At 43.9% G+C, this 16,494-nt stretch overlaps 1 long non-coding RNA gene across 1 annotated transcript in view; it reads right to left on the minus strand.

Annotated features, from left to right (window-relative positions):
* Nucleotides 1-1,660: 1,660 nt before the first annotated feature.
* Nucleotides 1,661-16,494, minus strand: part of LOC144753793 (uncharacterized) — a 39,913-nt gene continuing 25,079 nt past the window's right edge. The window contains exons 2-3 of the long non-coding RNA XR_013594533.1: nt 10,218-10,341; nt 1,661-1,737 (exon numbers count right to left, since the gene is read on the minus strand). This is a non-coding gene — a long non-coding RNA (uncharacterized LOC144753793). The remainder of the gene's footprint in view (nt 1,738-10,217; nt 10,342-16,494) is intronic.

A 16,494-nucleotide genomic window follows, 5' to 3' on the forward strand; every position in this document is an offset into this window, starting at 1 on the left:
GTGGTAGTCACTTCACTAGCTATCCTTGACAATTCCAGGCAATGATCTAGTCGGATCCCTCAATATTATGACAAATTAACTCAACAGGTGTCATCTTGCCGATCAAAAGTGTCATCTGGAACCGGAGGTTGCTTGTGCTGTCTTCTGTCAGGGGGGTAACCTAGATTGGACCTTTTCTCTACCCCTGAATATATTGATTTGTCTGCTTCTTGCACTTTATTGTTTCCCTCACAAGAGTCTCATGGATTGCTTTTCCACTTTAGTGGGATTCTGGCTTTTTATACCTGTTGTCTCATATGCCCATATCGCACAGACTTTAAAATTAAATTTAGATTTTGTTATATTTTATGTGAGTTACAGAACTCTTTATCAACGTTATTTAGAATATTTGGCATGGTCCCACTTCCGTTTTTTGCTCAGTTCCTGTTGCTCTCTTACTGTTGTATGATATTGTGCTCATCCCCATCTACCTTTCAATACTCACACTGTACCTTCATTCTCCCTCCTATGGTCAATTTCATTGTTTCATCTTGAGCACTTCACTAGTTCACACTACCACTTCCCTTTATACCTTGGTTTCCTAATGTGCTACGATTGTGATTGCTGAGAAGATGGCCCTCAGTATTAGGCCACCTTAGTGAAATGTAATTTAAACAAGCCATCATGTCATCACAACATTATAGTGCTGCAGATGACAACGAGGCAGGTTCCCTTCAGCAGCAGAATCTGAGCAGGATGGGCAAGGCTAAATAAAGACAAAAATGATTTCAATCAACATCACTCACAGCTGACACCCTTGTCTAAGATTCACACAGTTAAATTCAATGCATGTATGCACGCATGCGAACACGCACCATGCTTGTGTGCACACACATCCAGCGTATAGCTTAATGCAGTGTTGCTGGTGATGCACAGATTTGTTTCAATTTCTCCATGGCTGTGGCATTTATGTATGGCCCATAACCTGTATCGAGACGTATAATGGGTTAAACTGTAAACTTCAGCATAAGAAGACTTCATTCAAATCCTGCTATTTTATCCGTCTTGATACCTTTAACTCATACAAGAAGGCTGGAACTCCGTTGGAACTCACAATTAAAATGCATTCCCATTATGCATTCCAATAATCTTCCCCTGGCTGCACGTATTTCAAGCATGCTTGTCGACTGCATTTTTTTGTTTGTCCCATGCTTTTAATTTGATCTCCTCATATCAGCACGCATTTCATGTGTGATTGTCACCTTCATGTTTTTTTTCTTTGTCCTCTGCCCTTTACCTAATCTTCCTGCTTTATATTACCACCAGTTACTGAACAATATATTGCCTTTCTCAAAAAACAATTCATAACTCTTTTATTGAGTTTCAGTAACTTATATTGTACCACTGTTCACCAAGCTCAAACTTAAAAAATAACAAAAACGTATTATTAATCACAAAGGCAAAACCTATTGCATTTACCTGTGCTTGTTTCTGTTTGTCATTGCTAGGCAAAAAATAATGTGCCCTCCACTCCCACTCAGGGAGGAAAAAACTCCCTGAATAGTGGATAATTATTTATTTTTTATTCAATAACAAACTCCCACTTTGAGAGTTTGTATTTATACAACAATAACTTTGGTACACTTTGATGAATGGCCATCGAAACTGACTGTGCCTGCTCACCAAACCTGTTGTACGATTACAGGAGTCCCTTTGTAATACAGCAGCACAATTCTCAGATAGCCAGGGTTTGAGTTTCTGCAAGAAATAATGGCTATTTCTTAGAAAACAAAGTTCTTCTCTTATTTTCAGTCCAGACAAACATTATTGACCAATATTTCTTACAATATACATATTTGGACAAATAAGCGTTCAGTTATGCATGATTAGTGGTGGCTGGTGACATTTGAAAGTGGTGAGGCGCACAAGTTCAAGATGAGTGCCCCATAGAGAGCAAGCGTAGCGAACAAGGCTGACTGCCTTAAGGGGAGAATGATGTAGGGAGCTGCTCAGGCTTTGAGATAAGAATCCTGTAGGTACCGCACAGATTTCATTATTTAATTATATACCTTTACAAACTAAATCTACTGAGGAAATGCAAGTTATTGTGATTTGCTGTACTGGACACAATGAGACAACAAGGAATAAACGTTAAGAGGCAGTAAGGCACCCACAACGCACTTCACAGCTCATTCAGGTAATGACAAAATATGATCACATCACCCTATACGGATCCTGCTGGAACTCCATTAGCTCCCTTTGCTGGTCCACTACATCATCAAAACCAGCTACATAATTTACAAACATTGCAAATGGTGCAGCACTTTTTCATGATGTAGTGGGCCAGCAGAGCCAACATGACCTGCAGCATCTCTCTTATCTCAAGGACAAGATTGGGAGTACCACACATTAGAAATACAAGTGTAATAAACAAGCAGAACAAAGTTATCAAAAATGTAATGGGTGCTTTGGTGCAGATAGACATCAATTGCAAAGAAGGCTTTATGAACCAACCCACACAAGTTAATGAGGGAAGTGCTGCTAAAACACATTCAGAAAATGAAAGACTTTGCAAAGTCTCAAATGCTCAATATTGAGTTTCAGAGCAACCTCTGGTTGAAGTCAGGCACCCGTGATTTCAGTGACTTCAATATCTGTAAAGCAGATGAGGAACAACGGAGCAGGTCACAAACTACCAGCATTCAAGAAATGTTAGGATTAACATATATTGTTCACTTTTTGTAGACAAAATCATCATGTCTTTCTTTAATATCTATTAACTTCTCATTGACTTGAACATTTAAGTCTGGGATTCTTTTAACAATCAATCAATCAATCAATCAAATAATTTGTAAAGCACACTACTTACCCGCAAGGGTTTCAAGGTGCTGATGGTGAGGAGAGGGGGGGGGGGTGCTGTTGCTACTGGTCGAACAGCCAGGTCTTGAGTTGTCTCCTGAAGGTTAGAAGGTCTTCGGTTAGCCGTAACTTGAGGGGAAAGGTGTTCCAGGTCTTGGCGGCGCGGTGGGAGAAGGATCTGCTTCCAGCTGTGGTTCTATGGATGCGTGGGACGGTGGCCAGGGAGAGGTCTGCGGAGCGGAGATTCCTGTTGGGTACATGGAAGGAGAGTCGACTGTTGAGATAGGCTGGGCCGGTCTTGTGGAGTGCCTTGTGTGCGTGGATCAGGAGCTTGAAGGAGATTCTTTTGTCAACGGGGAGCCAGTGCAGGTTCCTCAGGTGGGGGTAATGTGGTCGGGGCGCAGGACGTCGAGGATCAGGCCTGCCGAGGCATTCTGGATTCTTTGCAGTCTCTTGATGATCTTGGTCGGGGCTCCAGCATAGAGGGCGTTTCCGTAGTCGAGTCTGCTGCTGACAAGGGCCTGGGTGACTGTTTTACTTGTGTCTGTCGGGCTCCATCTGTACATCTTGCGGAGCATACGGAGGGAGTTGAAGCAGGTGGAGGAGACAGCGTTGACTTGTTGAGTTTCGAGTTGAGGATGACTCCCAAGTTGCGTGCATGGTTGGTAGGTGGTGGGGGTGTCCCCAGAGATGCGGGCCACCAGGATTTGTCCCAAGCTGAGGGGTTGGGCCCGAGGATGAGGATCTCCGTCTTGCCTGTGTTCAGCTTAAGGCGGCTATCCTCCATCCAGTCGGTGACGGCCTTCATTCCCTGGTGGAGGTTGACTTTGGCAGGAAGGGGGTCCTTGGTGAGGGAGAGGATCAGTTGCGTGTCTTCGGCATAGGAGATTATGTTGAGGTCGTGATGTCGGGGGATGCGTGCGAGAGGCGCCATGTAAACGTTGAAGAGCATCGGGCTGAGGGAGGATCACTGCGGGATGCCGCAGATGATCTAAAAAACTTCGGATCGGAATGGGGGAGGCAGACTCTCTCGGTTCTGCCGGAGAGGAAGGAGGAGGTCCAGTCCAGGGCCTTATCTCGGATCCCTGCATCGTGGAGTCGTGTGCGTAGTGTGCAGTGGCAGATGGTGTCGAAGGCGGCGGAGTGGTCCAGAAGGATGAGGGCCACCGTCTTGCCGTTGTCCAGTAGGATCCTGATGTCGTCTGTGGCGGTGATGAGGGCGGTCTCGGTGCTGCGGTTGCTGCAGAATCTTGACTGGAAGGGGTCCAGGATGCTGTTGTCTTCGAGGTATTGGGTGAGCTGGATGTTGACTATCTTCTTGATGACCTTAGCTGGGAACGGAAGCAGGGATATGGGCCGGACGTTTTTGAGTACGCTTGGGTCCGCCTTAGGTTTCTTCAGTAGGGCATTGATCTCGGTGTGTTCCCAGCTCTCAGGGAAGGTCGCCGTCTCGAAGGAGAGGTTGATGATGTTGCGCAGGTGGGGTGCGATGAAACTGCCGGCTTTGTTGAAGATGTGGTGTGGAAGAGGGTCAGATGGCGAGCCGGAATAGATTGTGCCCATGGTCTTGATTGTCTCTTCGATGCTCACGTTGGCCCAGGTTGTCAGGGGGTCGTGGTTGGTGGGGTGTGGTGAGTCCGGCGTTATGGAGTCTGTTAGGGTCATCCAGGGGTTGAAGCTGTCGTGGATGTCGGTGATCTTGCGGTGGAAGTAGGTGGCGAGGGAGTCGTACAGGGCTTGCGAAGGCGGGATGTCGTTGGCATTGGAGCTGGGGTTGGAGAGTTCCTTCATGATGTTGAAGAGCTCCTTGCTATTTTGTCCATAGTTATCAAGGCGGTCTTTGAAGAAGGTCCTCTTGGCGGTCCTGATGAGGTGGTGGTTGTTGCGGATGGCGTCTTTGTGGGCTGCGCAGCTGCCTGGCGACTTCTCGCTGTGCCATATGTTCTCCAACTTCCGGCAGGTGAGCTTTGACGCTAGGAGTTCCGGGGTGAACCAGTTGGCTCTCTTGCTGGTGTCTTTGAGGGTTTGCTTTTTCAGCGGGGATAAGGTGTTGGCGCAGTTGTCCATCCATTGCCTGAGGGTGTGCGCACCATCATCGGGGTTGGAGGGGTTGGTCGGTGAGTTGAGTGCGAGGTTTGTCTGTAGTTGTTCTTCGGTGATTTTTCCCCAGCAGCGATGGGGGGTCTGTATAGTGCGGTGATGTGCGACAGATTTCCGAAAGGTGAAGTGGATGCAGTGGTGGTCAGTCCAGGTGGGTTCGGAGACATAGCTGAAGGAGATGTAGGGGCTTGAGGAGAAGATGGCATAGAGCGTGTGTCCGGCGATGTGGGTCAGTGTCGTGATGAGCTGTTCCAGTCCGAGGTTGGCGAGGTTGTCTATCAGGGTGGAGGAGTTGCTGTTGTTGTTGTTCTACAGATGGAAGTTCAGGTCTCCGAGGAGAATGTAGTCAGTGGAGGCCAGTGCGTGTGTGCTGATTAACCACTTGGATGCTAAGGTACATCTACTTCTTCCCATTGAATTTCCATTGAAATCAATGGAAACTCCATGACGAGTTACCCTTGTCATTAGCACTGAAGGGGTTAAATCGGTGATGGGGTCACAGAATAGTGGTCGGGGTCCGGGTGGTCTGTAGACGAGGGTGCCTCTTAGGGTGGTCTTGGGGTTCGTGTGGATCTACAAGTGCATGTGTTCGGCGGTGCTGAGAGTGTCGTCGGTGTTTGTAGAGACCCTGATGGTCTTCTTGTGGACGATGGCGATTCCTCCTCTGACTCCGTTGGTGCGGTCTCTACGAGAGATCTTGTATCCGTCAGGAATGGCTATAGCAATATCTGGAGAGGAGGCTTCGTTCATCCAGGTCTCGGTCAGGAAGGCGACGTCTGGTGATGCGGTGTCGAGTAAGTCCCAGAGCTCGACTGCGTGTTTGCGTGAGAAGCAGGTGTTGATCAGGATGCATCAGAGCTGGTTGTGTTCTGTCGTGGCGGGTGTCTCGGTGTTTTGATGCAGGAGATAGTGGGTGCGCTTCGGGGCGGCCCTGCAGCAGGTGAGGGTCCGTCCTGGGTTGAGAGCATTGAGGGCGCTGGCGTGGTATCGGAGGCGGTCTTCATGGCTGGTGCGGGGGCCAGGAACTCTGGTGCTGGGCACGGTCCAGGCGAGGACGGGCACAAACAGGCTTGCCGTAGGCGCGCTGCCATTTAAGGGGCGGTGGGAGGGAGGAGCAGCTGGGATGTGGGAGGCGGGTGGCAGGGGGCAGTGAATGGGCACGGAGGGGGGCTGGCCGCAGGAGATGCAGCGGCGGGAGCGGCAAGATGCGCTGGCTGGAGAAGGCAAAATGGCAGCGGGGTACAGAAGAGGCAAAGGGCACACAAGGGCAAAGGCAGGTGGAGCTGCAGCGGGGGGGGGGTGACCTACCTGGCAAGGTCAAGGGTCTCTCTCTACAGAAAGCATTGATAAAGCATTCAGTCTTTGCTCAGTCATGGAGTTCCTCAAGAATGCCTTCATTCTGTACAAAGTTGAAAAACATCATTCCAACTCTGCTGTTGTCATTGGAGTTTTATGACTATTTTCAGTAAAGCCGCTGTTCCTGTGAGTGATTTTTCCACATTATCAGGTACATGCATCATTGTAGGATTTTGCGATTCCTAAATTGCGATAGTTAAGGAATCGCAATTTAGGAATTGCAAAATCCTATGCATCAAGAAATAGCAAAGATTTTAGCGATTTCTTAATATTCTTTATTTGCGATTCCTTAATTGCGAATCGCAATTAAGGAATCGCATTACATTGATTCCTATGGGCCTAAGGGCCCATAGGAATCAATGGGAAGGCATTCTCGTTTTGCGAATTCGCAATTAAGGAATCGCAAAATGAGAATGCAATTTCAAGGGTGCAGGGGGTGGTCCAAAGGACCCCCCCTGCACCCCTGAAATGTCATGTAAGTACATTTTACTCACACACATGTCCCAAGGGCAGGTGTGTGTGTAAAATATCAGTTTAAAAAATGCATTTATTTGCACTTTTGAAACTTTTCGCAAATTACCATGAAGGTTTACTTCATCGTAAGTTTTTTCCTTAGAAATTGCTAATTCGCGAATTTTTTTAAATCATGCTATCGCAATTTAAGAATTCACTAAAATTGCGACTTCTTAAATTACGAAATATTAAAAAAATAATGATGCATCCCAAAAAAGCTTTTTGCATTCGCAAACGGACGATTTTTGCGAATCGCACCGTTTGCGAATGCAAAACAGCTTGATGCATGTGGCTGTTAGTTTCTAAATAAAAGCGAACAAAGTGAATAAAAGCAGTGACCTGCCGATGTATACATGCATTCTTTACAGTACAGTTAACTCAGTCATCAGATCATCTTTGTTGTGCTTGCTCAGGGAATGAAATATCTTAATTTGCAAACTGATCACTTTGCTGTAATGTGTCACCTACCAAATTCTTTTTGAAAGAAAAAAGGTCCTTTGCATGCACAACTATAGTGTCACATATTTCCTTTGCATTTCTGACCAGACTGCTGAGGGTTTTCCTAAGGTTTGAAAAATTATTCTTTTGGCCGTCTGCGGTCTAAATTGTCAATCCTTTCTCTAGCTTTGTTTATGCTGGTAACAAACTGAATGGTAGCTCTTAGCACTATTACATTATCTATTTCGCATTTTTGTAACTGATTATATAATATGTTGACATGAAGCATTATTTCATTAAAAAAAAAAACAGAAAGAACAGAAACTCTCTGCTTTGTAGTGTTCTATCAAAGTCACTGGCCTCCTTTCGACTTTTGCATTCAAAGTCACCACTGACTTCTATGGTGTCAAAACATTTCTCAACATCAACTCTATATTGGTATGTTAGGATTATTGTACATATGCCAAAGTTCCAATGAGTTGGGTATCCTTTTGAAAGCCTTTTGGCCACAATGTCCTGAAGTTTTTCCATTCTTTTGGGTGGATGTGAGAAGAATGCTGCAATGTGTGCTACATCCAAAAAGAAGATTTACGCCTCAGAGATCTTTGCCACTGCTTGTTGCATAGCAAGATAAAGTTGGTGTGCATAACAATGGACATAATGGGCATTATGGTACACATCTGTAGTTTTTTTGTATTCTAACATTCCACTCATTACTCAAGCAACATCGTAGCTTTGTGCAATAAGTTTTTGTTTTTGAGGGTACTCTGAAAAAATAGAGTTCAGTTCATGGAGAATTGCTGAAGCAATGGTTTCTACACTAGTGTCTCTTAAAGATGTGAATCCATAGAACCTCTCCACAATTGTACTGTCATTGTCAAGATAATGAAAGATCAATACTGACGGTGTGCTAGTGGCCACATCAGTGGTGTCATCAGCCTGAATAGCCACAAAGTCTGTGGTTTTCACCTGTTGAACAATATAGCTTCTTAAAATCTTTAGCATACACTCAAGAGGATCATTACTCATCGTTTTCGAGGTGCTCTAAGGAATATAGCACTTGCTAAATGTGCTTCCATTTCACTGTCAATGATTCCTAATAAACCCAGATGCCTCTGAATATACCAGGATTTCAGGAACTTTCAGATTCATCATGCCCTCTTAATGCCAGTTCAAAAGCACCACAGAAAAGAGTAAAATTAATTATTTTTGACATTATGTGTCTATTCCTATCAACTGCTTCATTGTGCTTCTTTATTGGTTTTTAGTACGCATTGCTTACGTGGACTTCAATCGGTGGGCCTCCAAATGTTCCCAGTCTTGTCAGGATTTCCACCTGGATTCTCGAGTGTGCATGCTTCTTTTTTTTATCAAAGAAAAGTTTCAAGTCTAATGTCCCTCTTTTTTGTCCAAGAAAGGTCACCTCCAAACAGCAAGCAGGGGAAGCAGAACAGATAATTTGTTGAAGGACTACCTGTAAGGCACTCAACTTCTGTGCACCAACAGTTTGGGAATGTACGTTTGTACTTCTTCCTCTGTCTTGGGCACTTTGCTGTAGTTTTAGGTATGGCCGGTTAGGTCCTACTTGTTTTACTATTAGTTTACTTTCATGACTCAGTCCAAAGAATGGCTTTACAAGTAGCTGCTCGACTGTATTCATGATGTCTTACTAATATTAAAGTTATCTGTCAGTAATTAAAGTACAATGTATTAGGTTTGGTGCAAAAACATTACTAATTTTTCCTGCACAAAAGCATATCTTGTGCATTATAACTCCAATAGTTCCACTTTGCACAACATGACTGTTCAAAATATAACCTTATAACCTGCTGCCTGAGTGGGCCATACTGGTTGCTGAAGGCCCTGTGCCAGAGATGTATCTCGAGCCACAGGTGAGGTTCAAGCACCACTGCAGCCTTTAGTCACGGCAGACCAGATCATTAGACCTTCACCCAATGCCTGCCCACATACTTCCCACTCTAGTTCTGGGCCCAAGGATGCTAATGGTAAGTGGCATTTTCAGCAACCTCACCTCAGGCCCAGAATGGAAGCTACTGATCTGTATTTTAGTGGGGGATTTTCTTTTTCACTGCACAATTCTTCTCATCTTCCCTGTATTGTTGGAGCCAGCTACTGTGTACTGCACTAGTGGATCTAAAAATAGAATGTTAATTGTTGTAACTAGTGCTGCATAGTAACGAACATCAATGATTGCACCATGTGTTACTGCAAAATTTAAAGCCCAATTTTTAAATATTGTAGAAACTATCATTTAACATACAATGACACACAACACAATCACTCCTGTTGATTCCTATTCTATGAAATGAACATTCCATTTTTTTAATGTATATAATTGTTTCCAAGTAACAATCCACTTCTGCATCTTCCCAAACCTACAGGTGTCTTTTCACAAGAGCACAGTGCATCTAAGGCAAGTGGGGCATCCTGGGATTTCCTTTCTCAAAGATTACCTTACACTAGAACAGCTGTCTTGCTTTGCACTTCCAGAATATACAGAATATCACTCTCATACATGGTGGCTCAAACGCGATGAAGCAATAAACATTACACAACCCTTTATAAAAATGAAGCACATGAAAGACTGTTCTAAGAATAAGGTTTGGGGTTTTATTTATGCAATGCTCTTCCAATGCTTTTCCAGATGTCAAATGAACAACATTTAAATGTATATAGGGATATGTATACACACTTGGCAAATGAAACTGTTAAATGCATAGATAATATTAATAAAATATAACACAAACTAACAACTTGGATGTGCACTCAGTTTGTCACATATCACAAAGTCAATACTCAAAGAAAACACCTCAGATGGTTATAGCCACTGGAAACTGAAAGTGCACACTGACAGTAACGCATCTCAATGATTGTTATAGCCACAAGAAACTGAATATGCACACAAACAGCCACACATCACAATGGCAACAATGAAAAACCAAACACTTCACCTGGTGCAATCTTCATCCTGGCCCACTCCAGACTGGGGGATTAACAGCCGAAGTCAGGAGACACAGCAACCAGATGCCTTCACTGATGATGCGTCCACTGTTCAGGCTCCAACAATCCCGGTCTCTAAGGCAACAAATCACAGCTTTATAATCTCAACACACACACTAGAAGGTTCCAAGAGGCATTCTCTCTGCGCCAAGACAACTTACTGGAATTGGCCTCTTTCCATGTAAGCATTCCCGGGCAAAGGAGATCTCAAGTTCCTTCTTCATTTTCATGTTCCAGCCTTTATCTTAACAAACTTATGAAAGTCTTGTCAGTGCATTCAACAATAACAAAGCAACCTTGAATGTGAATAAAAATAAACAACTTGAGTAATGTTGGTGCCTGCCTGTGCGTGCAAAAAGCTCAAGCAAGACAAAGTCAGAAGTCAAGATGACATGAGCGCATGTCAAAGCCAATAGTAAGAACTTCATAATACTTCCCAATATACAACACAGTGCATATTTGTGCACCACTGCCTATAACATTTCATACTTCATCTTCCAATGTACAACATAATGCACATTTGTGCACCACTGCTCATTACACTGCACTGCCACATTTCTCTCTCTTTCTTTCATGCTTTCAAATGCACATCGCACACGTTCTGTTCTTGGCAAGCTGTTCTAGTCTGTGACAGCTCCACCTTTAAAACTACAAGATTAAGAAATCTTCAAGGAAAAGGAATATGCAGGTCATACATTCAGGCTAGGGTAAAGTAAAACACCAAAAATCAATTAAAATCATGGTAGTCAAAGGTCATCAAGTGGTTTCAAAACATGTGAGTACCTCTAGCACTACAACAGCATACAGCGCAAATAAATGTGTTTGTGCTATCTCGTGGAATCTGCTGCCAGGCCCTGTGTTTTGTTTCTGCCCTGACAAATGACTGGCATTTTATTGCTTGCTTTTGAAAGAGCCAGCTTTTTGCAAACCAGTTTATGTAGGGTGTAAACCATTCGTCAGACCATAAAGACACCACACAGTGCTGAGGGGTTGGGAGTCAGACGGGCTGTAAACTGTTGGCAAAGGAAATCAACGACAGCATGAGTCCATTGTGAAAATTGTATTAACATGCAAGCGAGCGGCAAGCCTGCAAGCATTTTTACGGTTTAACTGATTGAGAGTGCCGCGTGACCTCGTGCTGCAATTGGTACCGGTGACGGGGCAAACTTATAGCATGCACCTGAATAGAAACAGGACCAGAGGGCGGAAAGTGCAAAAAGCCAAATGCACCCATGCAGCTGATAGCACTGCCTAAGGAGCACAAAGGGGTTGGAAACGTGCAGCTCCTTTCGATTACAAGCCACAATACAGAGTCAGAAACACTACAAAATAACACCATGCTTTTCCAGTTCTACTTTTCTCTCTCGCAGCAGCACCCATTTTTCACTCACTTTCCAAACCTCTATTTGAACTTGATTTTAAGGATCAGAGCTATTTTGGCACCTGTACCAGTTATTTCACTATTCCATGAGCGCGTAGACTAGTCCCACAATGCTTCCATCCAATTATGTGAATAGACTAAGTGAACTGTTGGGACAAATAAGAATACTTAACAGCACTGAATCTGATCTGAAAAGTTGTTAGTTACGCTGAATAAATTTGGTGTCCTTAACGATCTCCAGGAAATTACTTTTAAAAGTCAATAACATGATTAAGTAAACTGCATGCGCATTAGCATGAGTAATTGATAAGGATTTATGTATTGCCACAAAGTACAGGTTCAATAATTCATGGCTGCCCACTCAAGTGACTGTAAAGAATGGGCAGCGCTGAAGGGATGAGCTGATAAGAAAGGCTGGAACCCCCTTCTTACACAGAGCAAAGAAGACCCCAGGGCTCAATATCGGCTCGAATTGTCAAAGTAAATTCACGTGTTCAGCACAAACAAAACCTCCCGTACAAGCAGAGCGGCTCAACAATGTTTATTGGTTCCTTTCCTGTGCATACAGATTCAGATGAGAAGAAATAAAGCGAGGTATCCCGTGACCATTACAGTCAAACTAATTCACCATTATCTGTTTGAGAAATGTAATTTCCTTGGTTGTATGATAGAGGCACGACTAGATAAACCACACGGGCCTCTACCACGCAGCCTAAGCCGTGAATGCATAACCAAGCATTCCTTTACCATGCATGCCTTTACCACGTAATTTCGTGGTATAAGCATGAATAGTAAAGGGCTATGCATGGCTATGGTTGCGACCACCCTGGCCTAATCTACAAAATCCCCCCACCCTCCTACCCAACCTGAGGTCCAAATACCCCTACCCTTTCCCAACCCCCATGCTGTCCCTAACCCTTAAACACTACCTTGACCCCTTTGCACTGTCCCTACAACTACCCCAACCGCTTCCACTGCCCTTAGGCAAACCCTATTTTAACAAGCATTTGCAATGCAATAGGTCTCACATTTACGCAAGTTTGAGCTATTGCCATCATAAATGACAATGCATTTTATTTATGTTTTGGTTTTTAAAACATAAATAAAAGGCATTGTGATTTACAATACCAATAGCTTAAACGTGTGTAAATGCGAGACCTATTGCATTGCAAATGCTTGTTTATCAATAGGCGGGGGTTGCAAAGAGCCAGCAGGGACAGGCACCTGTCAGGTTCAATAAATGTGCCATGCATCAGCTCGTCTTCGAGAAGCATTGGTCTGGTAGGATACAGTGCACTGACTCTGCCCCGACCCTGCGTGTGCTTATGAAGCATCGGCCTTTCTCCGGGATGGCTCCTGATGAACGCAGGCCTCTCGTTTTCACACTGCGGGCCTGCAGAGCTCTGGCTGGATGGGTGGGCGGGCCTCGGAGGGAGGCCTGTGAGCCTTGGATTGGCTCTCAATCCCATAGAAGATAGTGTGTATCTAATGAGGAGGAACCAATCCGCTCTCCCTGGAGGGAGTTTTGCTTACATAGCAAATGAGATGTGATATCTTTAGCTAAATGGCAGCAGGATGGTATGCCAATCTGAGAGGAGGAGGGGAAGAGGGGAGATGGGAGGGGGGAATTGAGGAAAAGATAAATGGTGTTAAAAGGCTAAGGAAATACATAAAGGGAAAGACGGAAATGGAGACCAGCTGGCAAGAAAAATGGGAGGAGAGAGATGGGGGAAAATGTTAGAGGTGGTAAGGAATGAGCAAAGTACAGAGGAAAAGAATATATCCAGAGAGAGGCAAGGATTTAGGTAGGTGGAAATATTGATGGCGTGATGGCGAGAGATGTAAGGAAGGCGAATGAGAGAGTGAATGGATATGAAAGGGCGAGATTTTGATCGATACCTTATATCTATTGATCCAAACCTCGATCTGGTCGACTGAACCTTTGTTGCCTGTCTGTGAGGAAAGAAAGTGCACCTATTTCCAAGTTAGTCCACCCAATAAAGGACTCTGCTCCCAAAGATCACAGACAACTTCTAGCTTTCAAAAGTTTATTGTAAAGATATGATAAGCTGCAAATACAAGCATCTCAGAATGAGATTAACGAGATACACAGGTCCAATTACATACATGTGCTCTCGGAAAGCCCTCAGACGAGCAACAGAAATCACTAACACAAGTTCTAAGAATAATAAAGCTATCAGCATAGACGCATATCTCTCCTTCATTTAGGTTGGAGGAAAACGCAAAGGTTAGGCTGTCCCTACCCTGCTCTAGATGGTATCCCTACTTAACCAAATCCCAACCTAACAAAGGTGTCAGCAGTGAATGACCCCCAAGGGAAGTCACCCACTCTAAGTCTCTTGGTGAAAACCTATAGTTCTCCAGTCATGACCCCTCTCTGCCTACCCATCCGCTCTCTAAAGGGTCCTCAGGTATCTGCTCTAACTCCACCCAGGGGTGCTGTCCCTAATACAAAACAGTCAACAACATTTGAGACGCCCCTTGCGAGACGCCCCTCACGTGGTGTAGCTTCTGGCTTTTTCCATGATGCTTTGTATTGGGCCTCGTACGTTAGAGTTGACCTTGCTTCACAGTTTCTTCTCCGGCCCGCTGATACCCCTCAAACATTCCGGAACCCTCCTCCATGTCTAGGCCGTCCACTGAACAGACCTCTATTCATTCATTTATAATTGGATCCCCCCTTATCCTTTGCAGACAGATATCTGCAGCCAAGAACCCAACTCTCATAGACTTCTAAAAAGAAAAAGCTTGCAACATTTCTCAGCCCAGACATGTACGTATAAATCAATGCTAAAACATTTCAGGCCTACAATATTTCTCATTATGATTATAGCATTCAACTTCTTCATTTAATTAAAGCATGTTAATACTCTTATTCTATTATTTAGTAAACATTTCTATAAATCATGGCCTATTTAATGCAAGGACCAAAACATTAATACAATCTGTGTCGTGAAAAGAAACACCTTCCCTTTAGCTCTGGCCCTGAGGCCTACCACATTCTGCGTTTAACCGCATACCATCTTATGTTTTAACAGCTACACGACATGGATTCAGAAATAATCACATCTACTAAAATCATATAATGTCACACATTTCTGTATTAGTTCCACTTCTACTTAAATCTCTATATTAGCTATACATTTAGAATATAATTGCAGATACTATTAGCACTCATGGCATTTCTCCTCATGATTTGTGCTTACTACTGATAAGTGTGATGTACTCATATATTTAAGTCAGTTTGCGCTCTCTCAGTTCCCCCCTTTGATGACCTCTCGGGGTCATCACTAACATTTAGACTGCAGTTATTGCTGGCATTCTCTGCGCTTCCAGAGCCCTCAGGCTCCTGTACTGATTATCTTGTATGGCAGCCAATCTCTGCAGCTGTTCTCTTTGGGCCCTTTCTGACCTTCTTGCTCTGTACCATTTGAATACTCTCACCAATCCCCACAATATAATCCCACAGATCAATATTATGATGATAGGTTTTAGGATATACCAAACAAAGCTTTGGCCTAAGGTGGAAAACCACCCTCCAACTGTACTCATTCCGTGGCCCACCTTTTCCCAGACATTTTCTCTACTCAAGTCTTCGATCTCCTTGTGAATATTAGTTATGTTCTTAATAACTTTCTCAAGGGGCTTCGAATTGTCTGGAATGTAAGTGCAGCATTCCTGGACCTTCAAAGCCTTACAGACTCCGCCCTCCTTTGCTAGTAGGACATCTAATGCAAGACGGTTTTGAAGAACCATAGCCCTTATCGATTGCATCTCTCCTTCTACCAGCATTAGGGACTGAGCTGTGCTGGCAGACAACCTGTCGACAACTGTTGCCAGTCGTCTAATTTTAACATCATTAAGGATTACTCCCAAAAGAGGGAACATAGCTCCAAAGACATCTCCAACCATTTCTGCATCGCCTACATCTCTCCTTCCCCTCGAAGATGTCTTGCCCTCAATGATCACTAAGTCTTGTGCATGATATATTTTGGGGAAGACAATTGCCAAGTAACATGATCCATACCAGTTATCAGGTAGTCTCACGTAGGCATTTCTTCCACATACAAAATACACATTTGGAATCACTTGCATTCCCTTCAGGAAATCCTTAGTGTAGTACTCTAAATTAAAAGCATGCTCACAGTCAACTTCACCCACGTATACATTTTCATAATACGTTTTGGCTCGGTGAAGACATAGCTTTCCTCTCTGCGTTTTATCTAAAGCTATTGGACCACTACTACCCTTTCTCTTGTGTGCCTTCTCTTCCTCGGTCCAATCTGTTTTCCATTGTCCTGATTTTTTCAAAATCTTTTGTCTCCTGTAACGATCATCCACCTGCCCTATGAACTTCTTCTCGACTTCTGACACCTTGCATGTCAGGTTATTTCTACGGGCATGTGAAGTATCTAAGGTAATCCAAGGAATGAAGAACTTGGCCAATCTGTCTTCACTCTTCCAGTAGTCCCATTTGTTCATCTGCTTATAATTTGGGACTTCTGGCAACACTGAATCATAATTAGAGAAATAGTATTCAAAACTATCTCTCTCATAAAATATACTAAGCAATAAGCTACATGTAATGCCATATGTCAGAGGGAGGTGATGGTATCTAATACCCTCATCTACAGATGCCGGCAATTGCATGCAGACATAACAATCCTTAACCTCCATGGCATCCACGTATTCATATAAAAGTTTAGCATAAGCATTTGACCTAAAGTCTCCTTGGGACTCGTCTACGTGTAACCTGCGGGCTTCTGCAGCCAATAACGCTTTCTCTTGAGTGTTTTCCCTTTTCTCACCAGCAACAGTAGGTGTAA

The sequence above is a fragment of the Lissotriton helveticus genome, chromosome 5_1 (genome assembly GCF_964261635.1).
Source record: "Lissotriton helveticus chromosome 5_1, aLisHel1.1, whole genome shotgun sequence".
In the NCBI taxonomy this organism is placed as follows: domain Eukaryota; kingdom Metazoa; phylum Chordata; class Amphibia; order Caudata; family Salamandridae; genus Lissotriton; species Lissotriton helveticus.